General features: G+C 36.4%; 1 protein-coding gene across 1 annotated transcript in view; it reads right to left on the reverse strand.

Annotated features, from left to right (window-relative positions):
* Positions 1-13,738, reverse strand: part of HDAC10 (histone deacetylase 10) — a 480,741-nt gene that overhangs the window by 54,660 nt on the left and 412,343 nt on the right. The window lies entirely within an intron of this gene.

Raw genomic sequence — 13,738 nt, forward strand, 5'->3', positions numbered from 1 at the left:
CTGTATCCAAATAACAGACAATGTTAATCATAAGAGGCTCATGTTTTCACTGCACTGAAATTTTAAAAAGCTTAAAATCTAGCAAAAAAATTCACACTAAGAACCATGTAGTCTGTATTCTTACCATAACAATATTCTTGTCTCCAATAAGATTTATTTCATATACAGACTTCCACTTGCATGAATCACCACCAAGGACTGGAGTTTTGCTTTTCTGCTTTTCTTTCAACTTATTATTTTGACTTCAGAAAAAAAAAAAAAATCCCCCCATATTATGACCAGGTAAAACTTCACGTAATTATAGCTATTCAAATCACAAAGACATGGCACACAAAATGTATCTACAATAGATACCACCTCTGCAGTAAAAGAGGATTGTGATAGAAAATATCTCTCTGATATAGAATAGATAATACTTTCACTTGAACAACAATCACAAAACTATCCTTGTGTTTCAAAAGCATTAAGAAATCCTCATGTACCATGTTTTTGAATAAGGCGTAAAATCACAGAATCTGTTGAGTTGGAAGGGCCCCACAAGGATCATCCAGTCCAGCTCCTGCCCTGCACAGCACCATTCCCTGGAGTCACACCATGTGCTGAGAGCATTGCCCAAGTGCTCCTTGAGCTCTGTCAGGCTGGTGCTGTGACCACTGCCCTGGGGAGCCTGTTCAGTGCCCAAACACCCTCTGGGTGAAGAACCTTTTTCTAACATCCAACGTAATCTTCTCCTGGCACAGCCTCAGGCCATTCCCTTGGGTCCTGTCATCAGTCACCAGAGAGGAGGAGAGCAGTGCCTGCCCCTCCTCTTCCCTTCCCAAGGAAGTTGTAACTCCAATGAGGCTTCAGATTTGGTCTGTTCAGACCCCTCTTCTCCAGGCTGAACAGAATAAGTGCCCTCAGCCACTCCTCTCAGGCTTCCCCTCAAGGCCCTTCACCACTTTCATAGCCCTCATTTGGACAGTTTCCAACAGCTTTCTATGTTCTTTATATGTTGAACACAAAGCCACACACAGTACTTGAGGTGAGATTGTACCACTTGATCATTTAAACTGAAATGCTACCATGCTCAGTAAATCTAAAATGATACAAAAAGTTCAGGAGGTACCTAACAAACTCTACAGAAAGCAAATGGGTTTTTGACTTCTTGCATCTATATGAAACAATCACCCAAGGAAGGCTTATTAAAAAATTATTTTTTTTTAATTCTGTAATATACAAATCAAACTTATGAATATAAAATCCTACATGATGGGTTTTTCTATTTTGTTCCCTTTTCCTGTTCTCCCATCTCAAAGAGAACTCAGATTCACAGCTGGAAATTGTATGCTGCATGTTCATCTCTAAAAAAGTAAGTGGTATAAAGTGTCTGGCTGAATTGCTGTAACACATCAAAGCAGCAATAAAAGAAAACATTCCTTGCCTGCCAGTTGCTTTCAGCATGGACAGACCCCCACCATGCTGCCCTGAGACACACTGCCACAGTGTGCAGTAATGTCTAGAAAGATATTTTGGCAATCAGGGGAAAATGGAAAGAAACATCTTAAAAAAAACCACATAAATCTGACAGCTTTACACCATCTGGCACCAAAAGAAATTAATTCTGATTAAAATTTCTAAACCGTATCATTTGTATTTGGCTTTACAAGTTAAAATGAAACCTTTTTCCATGCTGTCTAAAAAAAAGCACTCAAGTCTTTTAAGTAAAGCACAGAAAGTCATTTTTTTAAAATAGAGATAAGTGCATTTCACAATCCATGAGATTTTTTTTCTTGGAGCAAAAGCAGTCCTGTAATGTACTATAATTATTGCTACTATCTGTATGTGCTAAAGTTGCTTTGACAGCTTTCAAACAGGAACATAACCTACTGCTGGAAAACATTAAAAAATGCCCCAAACATTACTAATTATGACATACAAAATTAATGGAATTAATTACTTTACTTTAGTTTTTCAGGCTATTCCAAAGAAGCTAGAGAGATTAATCAAAATCCAGAAGTTAAAACAAATATTCCCAGGAATTTATAAAGATGGAGACCTTTAAAAGCAAGAGGTGGGCTAGACTCTGCTCTTACTTCTACCAACCACAAGTGTAAAGTCTCTTACTTCAAAATTACCATCACTGTTGCAGAGGTGAATGAAATTTTTATAGGGAAAGTTCTCCCACTTTGGCATTATTACCACAACTCATCCACAGTCCTTGTCAGTTTGATTCACAAAGCTGCGACTCCCATTTGCAGCCTACTACACAACAAAAATTCATGGGGTTTTTCTTACCTATTAAAAATATGTGAAATAATATTACAAATAAGGAGCTTGTAGATTTAGCTTTCCTGACACCATAAGCCAAGTCTTACAGTTCTTTATTAAGTTTTTCTGAAAGCTACTAATGTACAATTTGAACTATTTGCCAAACTTCGACTTGTGACTACTATGTGTATGAAAAACATACAGTTGCTGTAGCTACACTTTTAACTGTGGAATTTCATTTATAAAGTTGATTTTAAATTTGAAAATTATAGGGATAAAGTACTGAAAACTTCTCCCACCTTCATAGGTTGCAGCTTCTGCCTTCCATCAGTGCTGCAGCCAGAGTATGATTCTGCCAACACTGCAGTTGAATGTTTCTCTTCAGAATTTTATTTTCCATGTTTGTGTCCTACTGTTAGCTTCTTTTCAGAAATTCCAATGAAGTTTAAAATGAACTTCCAACAGAATATGGAATGTGCATGTATGAATGCTGCAAGCAAATCAGATGCTTAGTTACACACAACTAACTTCTTCACATAGGACTCGCCTCACCTAGATTGGGGTTGACTGAAAGAATATGTACTTTTAATTAAGATCTGTTCATTATATCTGCAAATAGACATCTAAAAAAGATAGACTAATTATACCACAAAATTTCTGTGGGGTATTTTTCAGACTCTAAAGATGCTAGGGTTGGTAGAGGTCCAGGTTTGGTCAGCTGAGTCCTCTGTATCTTGCCCTAAGTAATATACCTTATTTGCAATATCCTCCCAGGTGCCTGGGAACCAGGAGGCCCCACTTCCCTACCCCTGAGGGAGATGCACCAAGTAAAATTTCTTAAATACCCAGTGGGATTTGCCAAAAAAATTAGCAAATCTCAGTAAAAGTGTGACATCAGTTAAGTAACTGTTTCTGTTCTAGGAGCTGTGGCAATACACACAAAGAATTACAATTCCATATTCTACTGGAATCATCTCTCCCATGGAACTGTTAAACAGCATTAAATAATACCAGAGGAAAGAAAGGGAAAACAATCCTGTAAATTAATCATCTTCTGTAAGATTTTGCTAAATGCCATACTTAATTTCCCTGAGACAAGTCACAACCAGGAATTCCAAGGTCACAGAAGCAAATCTTCCTGCAGCTTGGTGCCTATTATGTTAATTCAGCAATGTTTGTTTTGTTTTGTTTTCTCCTATTATCAGCACAGTGGATGTGTTCCATTCAAAACTGTTACTATAGGAACTCTATGGTAACATATAAAATTTTCTTTTCTTTTGGATGAAAATATCAGAAAATTGATGGATAAGTTGTTTAGGTAGAACAATAGGGCATTTGATATTTAATCTTCAAGCACTTAATAAGAAGTATTCCAAGTAATGGCACAGTGTTATTATCATATCACTTAGTAAAATGGCAGCAAATTATTGTATTATTCACATCTCGTTGGGTCCATGCTATTATCACAGAGATGCCTTTAAAGATGACATTTAACATACTCCTTTTACACAGTAAAATGGTTAAAAGCACATTCAAATTTTAAAATGTTTCTGATCTCTTGACAGCTCACCAAAGCATTCTGTGGGCCCCCCTGCCTCTCCAGTGGTTAACTGTAGCTCTAAAACTTCTTGTAATTATGAACGTTGCAGTCACACTAAATTAGACTGACAGCTGAAATACTGATTACTAAGGACTTATTAAGGACTACTTTGCAACCAATTACGCTGACATTTGACTTGATTTGACAGTTGAATTGAGTGGAAGATTCCTCCAAAACAGTAGATAAAAATTTAATTTATATCCTCATCATTTTAAGATAATTGTTCAGGACAGATTCATTAATATGCCACTACAAAATTTATTTTTATCCCAGATTGGAGCACCTATGATTTAAATGATAGACAAATAGTAAAAGCATGAAGTCTTTACCACATCTGAATTCCCTTATATTTGATTTTTGGTGACTGTTACCATGGGATCTCTGGATCAAAAATAGGTTTTCAAGTTGTAAAATATTTTTCCTGTGAAATGATCAAAATTATTAAATGTGATTATACCCAACTTCCACTGCTGTACCACTACATGCAAATTTATTGCCATTATATCATTTCCCTGCAATTTTTCAAATATTCCTGCAATTTAGTGGATTTTACCTGGAAATTCTCTGAAACTTACACTTCATTTTTTTTTTATTCTCCAAATAAAAATTAGCAGAAAAAAATATTGCCCCTTACTTTAAATTCAACTACTATACATTCATACCACAATGTATAGCACACTTTGGTTTAGAAGAAGGTTGACAAACATTGATTCCCAAGAAAACATCTTCTTTAATAGAGGTAAATATACACTTAGGGAAAATTGGGAGAGGAAATTTCCTCAATGAAATCTCTTATGTCAGCTGAGGGGGAGGACAAGGGAGGCAACAGATCCTTTCAGCTACAAAAGAATTAATGAAATATTTTTACAAGATTTTAAAAGCTACTGTAGGATATAAGAAATGTCAATAACCCGTCTCAAATTAATAAATGAATCACAGATATTGTAGGTACAGTTTGCTTATTTTTATTTTCAATTGCTCCCTTGTAGATTCCAGTACAAAATTCCATAGAGAAGAAGACTTCAGTACAATTCAGAAAACCATTCTGCTTCTTAGAAGGTACTGATTTCCTTCCATGTTTTCAGCAGCAAAACAATTTAATAAGTGAACAAATGAAAAAAACCCACCATAACTAACACAATTAACAGAAAATAAAGTGCATAATATGGAATGCATGGCTAATAGTCTTCAGGCTTCAATAAAACCTGTTTTATAAGGATTGTCATTTCTGAAACCAAGCAGCAGGATTTTCTCAAAAGACTACATTTCAATTCTTTCATTTCTTGTCTCAGGACAAGCCCCATAAACACAAGTCTGTTGTTCTTCAATGCTAATAATGACTAGATTTTTTTTTCTATAACTCAAGGGTTTTATAATGAGCCTAATCAGTTGAGCTTTTCCACACCTTCAGCACATAGGCAAGGAACAGGACAGCCAAAAAAGGCACAATCTAAATTGCAAAATTATTTCTTATGCTGGATTCAGAAGTCCTTATGTCCATTAAGATAATTGCATAAATCAAAAAAAGCAGCAAATCCTTCCTGTCAAAGACATCTAATCACAGGTAAAGAAATATATAAATGAGAACAGCTCTTTCCATTTTCCCACTTCTACAAAGTTATTCATATCTCTTCCCTATCTGAATTATAAAAATCACTTACATTTTTATAGTTGTCTCAGCAAAACAGGTGCTTTGTAATTGACAGGGATATTGAGAATATTGATTAGAATTCAGAGAATGCTCTGGTATAGTCATGTGAAAGAGCAACTCCAGAGATGTTATAGTATTTCCATTACTACATGAACATGTTATAGTATTTCCATTACTACATGAGCTAGACAGGCTAGGTAAAGTCCCTGTGAATTGGCCTGTTTGCCTGTATACCACGGAAACATTTTCTTATTCACTCATGTGTGATTTATAGGATGAGATTAATTATGTGTCATTTGAAATAAATAAATATTTAACTGCAAAGTGAAGTTAAACTTAACCGCAAAATGAACTTTTAAGTTTCTTGGATATAATCTATTGATGCTCATCTCCAAACACTGATGTACATAGCTGGTTTTGCAGATTCATCACCGTGGAACATTTCCTTAAGTGCAGGTTCACACAGGAGGTGATGTGGCAATTCCTTTCCACTGACAGTGTGGAAATACCACCTTTAAAACCTCGGGAAGATACCAAACTGAGGTAGCCATCGTTTGCTTGATCCTAGAGACCAATTGCAAGGCCAGCAGGTAAAATTAGATGACAACTGAAAGTGAACAGAGTAAGATGCTTTGGTTATTCATTAAGCTCATCAGCCACCCTGAGGTTGGGAGAGTGGGATCTGACTAATTTTTGTTTACCTAGTAACATTTTTCCTTAACTTTAATTACACGTGATTTAAATAAAAAATTGACAAAAGTCTTTCCAACTGCCGTTGAACATATTTCTTGTACTATTAGTTGTCCTTGATGGCCTGTTATTCCATGGGGCTATGCCTTTACACCTCAAAGAATCATTTGTTAGTGTCTTTGTAGGGAACTTGCATAAATTATACTAACTCCCATAGAATCATTCAGCAAATATCATGCATTTATTTTTTCATCTTTCTCTGTTTGAATACCAGCTTTGTTGGTGGCAAAGGTGGTAATAACTGGACTGGGGAAAAAAGGCAGCTTGTGAATGGAGAAGAAAATTCAAAATTACATCTAAAAGCTTCCTGGCAGATTGTTTGAGCATAAAAAATAATTTCTCTTCCCAAGCTCACGAATGCAGTTTGAAAAGAAAGTACTCAAAACAAAATAATTTGGCTTGTGGACACTGAAAAATCAGCCAGGCATTTCAGGAATGCTTCCAGCTTCCTTAGACAGTTTGGCAACTAGGAAATTCTATGTCTAGAGGTGAAAATTAGGGAAAATAAGCAATAATTAAAAGTGGAAATGTTGTTTGCTCTTCACAAATGCTGGAAGGGAAATTTCAAATTAAAATAGGTTTTGAAAGTGTGATGTAAATAAGAAATACAACTGTTTTAAAGAGAATAGAAGGAACCTAGTGATTTAAGGAAGCTGACATGATTAAGGGATTAGACCATCTGATACATGGGAAGATATTAAGAGAGTTGGACTTTTTCACCCTAAAGAAAACAAGGCTCAGGATTATTTTACCCATGTGTATAAAAACCTCATGGGAGACAGTAGAGAGGATGGAGGCAGACTCTTGTTAGTGGTACTATCAAAGGACTAGAGACAATGGATGGGTGTTGATATACAGAAAATTCTACTTTAACATCAGAAAAATATTTTTTTATTGTGAAGGAGGTTAAAAAGTGGAACAGATTACCTAGATAGGTTGTTGACTCTCCATCCTTGGAAATACTCAAAAGCCACCTGGACAAGTCTGTGAACAACCCAGGTGACCCTGTTTTGAGAATTCTGGAAAATTCAATTCACTGCCTTCACCTCAATTACTGGTAACAGGAATGACTGTTTATTATAGCTTTAAAAATGCCCACATGCTAGTAGAACCATGTCCTGGTTCTGGCCATGACAGGGTTAATTTTTGCAGTAGCTAGGAGCAGGTAAAGCTGGGGACAGGAGGTGATCCTATACCACCTGATGTCATTGCTGGGCAGGGAAAAGGAGTCTTCCAGGGAGGTGTCCCCCTGGACACCTTGCAAAGCATTCAGTGTGAAGCATTTGCTCCTCTCTTGTACCCTCTGTCATTAGCATTGTTGCTGTTACTGGTAATTTTCTATCTCATTGCTGGTTCCAGTAAATTGTTCTTATCTCAGCCTATGATCTTTATTTACTCTTTGTACCTCAAGTTCTCCTCTCCTCCAACCCCATTGGGAAGTATAGGGGAAGGGGGGCAGTGAGGGAGTGGCACATGGTTTAAATGGGATCACTAAATTAGAGAAAACCATTCCTAAACCACAACAAACCAAAAGAAAAGGGGGATCAAGAGCATTTTTCAGATGGAAAAAATGACAACTGACAACTAGACAGCCATTAGCTTATATTTAGGAATTTAAACTTGATACTAAAATTTGGTCAGCTGAATAATTCTCTGTGTCCCTCTCGGGGTCCCTAGTCCCTGGCTAGGGACTTGGTTCAGTTGGCTGAACAAAATCATCAAACACAACTGAGATTCCCTGGGTTTTTAAGGTCCTGGCAATGTGCCACTTCCTACAGAAGACCTGAGTTCCTTGAGATTGTCATCTGGAGTCTACTTGTGAAACCATAGACCATCTCACAGGATATTTCATATCCATATTCCTGCAGCTGAGGCATTGTGCTGATACCCACTGATTATGATTACAGCAAGGTGGAGGTGCCTAGCACGAGTGAATGTGAACACACTAATTCATGTCTCCTGATTTGTGAACTAAATATTACAGATTCTAAAGGGAAGTAAATATCGAAATATTTTGTAAATCTGTGCTTAAGCATCCTAAGGTGAGAAATATTTCCTGAATCTTTAGTGTGTCTCTTAGTAAGACTGATTTTATTAAGACTTTTATTTCTACCTTTGTATGAATGTTACGTAATTAAGACAGACCAAGAACTTCAGCTATAATTTCATACACAGTAAACAAAAATATCCTGTGGTTTTCTACAACTAAACTCAGGGCTATTCTCAGTATCCTTATATAAACGCTTCTTTCCACTGAAGAACAAAAATGTGAAAGTGATAAAACTCATAAGCAGGGGGAAATCTATCACTGAGATAAGTGAAGTATGTCCCAGTCACTTCAAAATCTATTGGATCATATGTAAATGTCTATTTGTCTTATGGAAGCCAGTTTGGAAGTGTAAAGAGATAATTAGGAAGAATGATCACATTCTAGATGGTAAAAAAATGCTTAATCATCTTCCTATTGTCATTACAATTTGCTCATGCATCAAGTTCTAGATGACAAATAAGCTATAGCTTAGGATGCAGTAGTTGCATATCAGTCTATTTCAAGAAGCCATAAAAAGAGAAAAAGCATCAACAATTTTCTCTACAATGAGTACAATTCAGCCATAAATATAAATTAAACATTTCTCATCATTTTGCATTGTAAACATTTCTCTGTCAAAAGATTTATAGTCTTCATTGCTATTATATCTGGAAACTCATCAATATTCTGCCCTTTTCTCTTTGGTTTCTCCTGGTCTCATACTAAAATTCTGCAGTTAAATGAAAAGAGAAGGATTAGGCAATTTTCCTCTGCTGAAGTCCACTATCTCTGCTGAATCAGCTAATTCAGTCCCCCAAAGGTAATCCTTACTTGTAATCCTTACTTCACAGAGGAGGGAGCTTTTTCTTGGTGATTAGTAGAGCTTTGAAAAAAGCAGAAATTTAAACCACTGAAAAAGATATCCTTTGAAACTAGGAGGTACTCAAAAATGGTTCATAATGAAGGCTGCACATTAATCAATATAACTAATTAACTTCTTTTACAATCAAATTGAAACATTTTTACTAAGGTCAAATTGCTATAAAGCAGTTTGCCAGATGTCTTGCCACTCCTGTTGATTTCAGGTGTAAAAACCCTGCAATTTTCATTTACATGGAAAAATAATTATTTGATGCTGTGCACTTCCAGCTACCCTCTTTAAAAGCCTTTGCAACTTCTGACACATGGAATTTATCACAGGCCAGCAGGAGAGAAAGAATTTCACAGAAGCCTTTTTTTAAAGCACTGCAGAGAAAAGCACTCAATGAAGAGAGTTGCATGTCTTAGCAAAGTCCACAACACAGAACAGGCTGAGTGACAGGGAGAAGTCTTTTTAGCCTCATCTGCAATAGCCATTTTACTCAGATGCTGAGCCCACGCTGAAAACTCAAACACAAGGTGTTAACTCCATGTACCAAGAAAATCTCTCTCTCTCTTTAGTAAGGGGTTGCTTAGTGGCAATGGACTTTGTCATATCCCTACACACACCGTGGCTAAATACTCTATAACTAATGCAGTGAGTGTTTGCTGACTGCATTGCTAGCAGCAGCTAGCAGTTTAAATGGTAACCGTGATGTTAAGTAGACACTTTTAAAACAACATTAAAGACATCATTTTCAACTCCCTCATTATTTGCCTTACAAAATGCCATGTCTTTCTCCATCCAGAAAAACTTCTAAATCAAAAGACAGGGCTGTGGTATGGCTATTATGAAATTATCTTCATACAAGATCAGTATTTTGTGCTAGTATAAACTTATTTGTTTTTGTAGGAAATTAAATCCAAGCTAAGGAGAGGATAGTGTTGCATTATTCTTTTAAGAGATTACAAGGGGAACTCAAATCCTAGATGTGGGAGGAAGGATAAAATAATCCCTCTTGTCTTTCAGGTCTGGGTTCTTCACACTGGATGCACCAATCAAAATAGGAATGGGCAGTTCATGCAGTCATGAACACTGCTACAGTGAAACTTGTTTCTTTCACTTTCCACACATTAACACACCAAGGGCAAGAAGGGAGAGGACCAGCTATACATAAGTGACTTGGGATAAATGAAATTGCCATCTGGTGTATTCTGTGTGAAAGAGCAGGCAAAGAATACAAAATTGCCCAGACAAAATCTACCATGGCAGAGCTTCTTAGCTCTTTAATAGGTATACAAAGTCACTATGGACTCTGGGTACGGGATCTGAAATAAGAATACATACTTCAGTGTGGATAGAAACCAAGCCTCTGAAATGTTTACTAAAGGATCATAAGTGATTTTTTTTCATGTAAAAATTATGTTAAATCCTATTAAATGCTATCGATAAACTACCAAAGTAAAAACATGCAAGACTTTTTTTCCTTAAGGCCATGTAACTTAAGAGACATTTAACTATGCTAAAAGCTCTGTTCACAACTATTGCAACCACATTCACATATTTAGCATCTAAGCATGCAAAAGAGTCTGTTAGAGAGCTGGGAGCTCTTGGCATGAATAAATACAACTGTGAAAATGCACAGGCCCTTTTACAAAACACTTGGCCCCACATTAAAAAATACAGTAATAATCTAATTGAAGCACAGGAGCAACACAAACTTCAGAGAAACAGATTGTCATCACTCTCATGTAGCAGAACACTACCACCTTCTTTCTTTGGTTCAATAAGGTACTGATTTGTTACAGAGTTCTCACAGGGAAACTGTGCACTGTTCAAGAGGAGAACTGAACATACATCTCCTTGCTTTAAAGTAAACAGCACATGTCCTAGGGCCTTTCAGCAGAGTATTCATCTAGAACTTAGTTAAAATTTAAATCATAGGAAATCTTCTCCAGGGAAAGATAGCAGGAAACCAATAATTTTGTGATAGGTATTTTTCAATCCTTTCTGAAATAAGTACCTCAATATTCTTTTCACTTAAGATTATAATTTGATTACGCTATTTCCAAAAGCACTAGATATAAAATCATTACTGTTTTGCTCAGATACATTGCTGTCCACTAAGTGCTGTGCAATTTGATCAGTGGGTCATATACTAAGTACTGTCTTCAATTCAGCTTTAAGAAATTAGTTGATTGTTCTATTTGATGGTTCATGCTACCTGGGCAAAATGTTAAATAAAAATTGTCTTTAATCATTCATGTTCCTGAAGTCTTAAAATATTTCCATTGTAGCTCTCAGAAAATAGCAACAATAAGGGAGATGAATAGCAGGTCTCTTTTGCTTATGAACAAGACATTGAGCATTAGCAACTATGTGTACTCATTGATGTTCAAGCTGGAATATGGGAGAAAACACAAGGGTTTGATGGAGCTGCAGTTTTCATTTGGCAAGTTTATTTTAAAAATAAAGCTTACTGTGTTACCAATAGGAACACCAACTTCTCCATAAGAAAGTTTAAATGCGCCACAGGGGAAAATTATGTAATAAACTTCTAAGAGAAAATTTCTTCCAAGCCTGAAAAGTTGTCTCTCATTAATTTAATCTGCAAATTAGAGTAGTACCAAACCCAGCTCTTGAAGCATACTGCCAGCAAAAAACAACAATAAATTGAATGTCTTCATTATGAAGCATTCATGAACAGTTTTAATTTCCCTTGGGTTTGAAAGGGCAGTAAGAAAGGACAATCAGAACTACCAAAAATGTGAACTAGGAGTCATTGAGGCAGGATTATGGGCTTGTTTCCAGTTACTGCCTGGCACATTTTCAGCTGCTCCCGTGCTTTACTACATCCTCTGTGCACCAGAATGAGGAATGGAGCACCACTTTCATTCATGATCAATGCCACTCATACTACAAATACACAAGATTCAAGAGACTCTGGTATTCTACAGAGTGATATAAATAGTGCATTAAAGAGAGCATGGTAGTTCCCATTAAACCCTGATAACTCTAGAGTTAAAGTCATTTGACGTGCTCCATTATAAGATCATATTTTAATTAAAATTTTGCCAGTTTTTAACCACTGAGTTGGAAATTTTCCCTGCTGAGCATTTAGTTTTCAATTAAAAAAATACATGAATACGTTAAATATTTTTAAAAGTAGAAAAATATATAATTTTTTCCAATATTAAAACATTTGCTTAACTGTCTTTGACCAGCTAAGGGCAATTCATGCTTGTAATTTGGTAAGGCAAGTCACAAATTGTTTCTTCTCCCATTTACAAGAAAATTTGCCTTTTTCACAAGTTTCAACAGTGAGAGCAGCCTAGAACAAACAGTCCTTTCCTCCTCTTTATTGTCATTTCTGGCCACTGATACTCTTAGCAGCTTGTGGAAGCTACATTATGAGAGTAGGAGAGGGAACGGATAGGTTCTGGATGAACAGGAAAATGAAGTAGGTTGGGATCAAATTAGTTCAGAATGTGGAAAATAGAAATTAATCAAAAAAAAAAAAAACAGGAAGCAAGATAAAAAATTGGATAAATAAGGTAATCTTAATGATTTTTAAAGTGAAATATACTGGAAATTGGTGGACTGTCTTATTGTTGAGATGGGCTGGCAGGGAAAGGGAAGACCTTTGATTTATTATTTGATTGAGCATCCAGAGAAGGTAAAAAGTTAACTGGACAAGGGAACTATGAGGAGAAATAAAGAAACTGAGAAGGAACAAGAAAGACAGTGCCGCTGTATGTCCCAAGCATGCATCCTCTTTCCTGGTCCTTGCAATGACATCCACCATACTCTTATACCAGGGCTGGGAGTGCATCATTCTTTCTGGGAAAGAAACCTATTCCATTGTGTCTCATCCCATCACTATGCAAATCTGAGAAGAGTCTGGCTTTAAACTCAGTGTACAGAGAAAATATTGTATTTAACACTCCATCCCTCTAAATCTTCTTTGAAAGAATAATAATTGTGTATCACAGACCTTTAAAATCAAATCTCCCTGACTAGACTCATGGCCTTTATTCAGTGGTCTTGAGGTCTCAAGACTTGCTTTGTTAGTGTAAATTTTATATTTCTGATCAGCTCAAAAGTAACCTAAGTTCTGTTACAAGATTGCATACATATAAATTAGAAGAGATTAATCCTTTCCAATGTCTCTATATACTTTGCTGAACCAGACAGGCCCTTTGCTGACCCTAACATCCACTGCCAAGGGGCAGCTGCCAAGGCACAACTCTGTTCTCCTTCCTACCATACCAAAGATGTCCATGGTGAGAATAACCTGTGCCCTTGAGAAACTGGGTATTTGGAGCTAAGTCAAGCCCGTGATATATTTTATGTTTGGATTCTACTATGTTATTGGTACAGTCATAGCCAGAAACAGCACATGACTGGCACTGAGTGGTAACAACCTCACCCAGATTCTTCTAGAAAGTCTATGCTTCCTGTTTCAGAGGAATGAATGGCTATGTTTCACATAGGAGTCCTGCACCCTTCAAGGGAAATAAAAAGTTATGGGTACAGAACTAGAGAGCACACACTGCATTTAGGACTGACCATCTCAGATACAGCTGCTATGCTTAACTT

The sequence above is a fragment of the Serinus canaria genome, chromosome 1A (genome assembly GCF_022539315.1).
Source record: "Serinus canaria isolate serCan28SL12 chromosome 1A, serCan2020, whole genome shotgun sequence".
In the NCBI taxonomy this organism is placed as follows: domain Eukaryota; kingdom Metazoa; phylum Chordata; class Aves; order Passeriformes; family Fringillidae; genus Serinus; species Serinus canaria.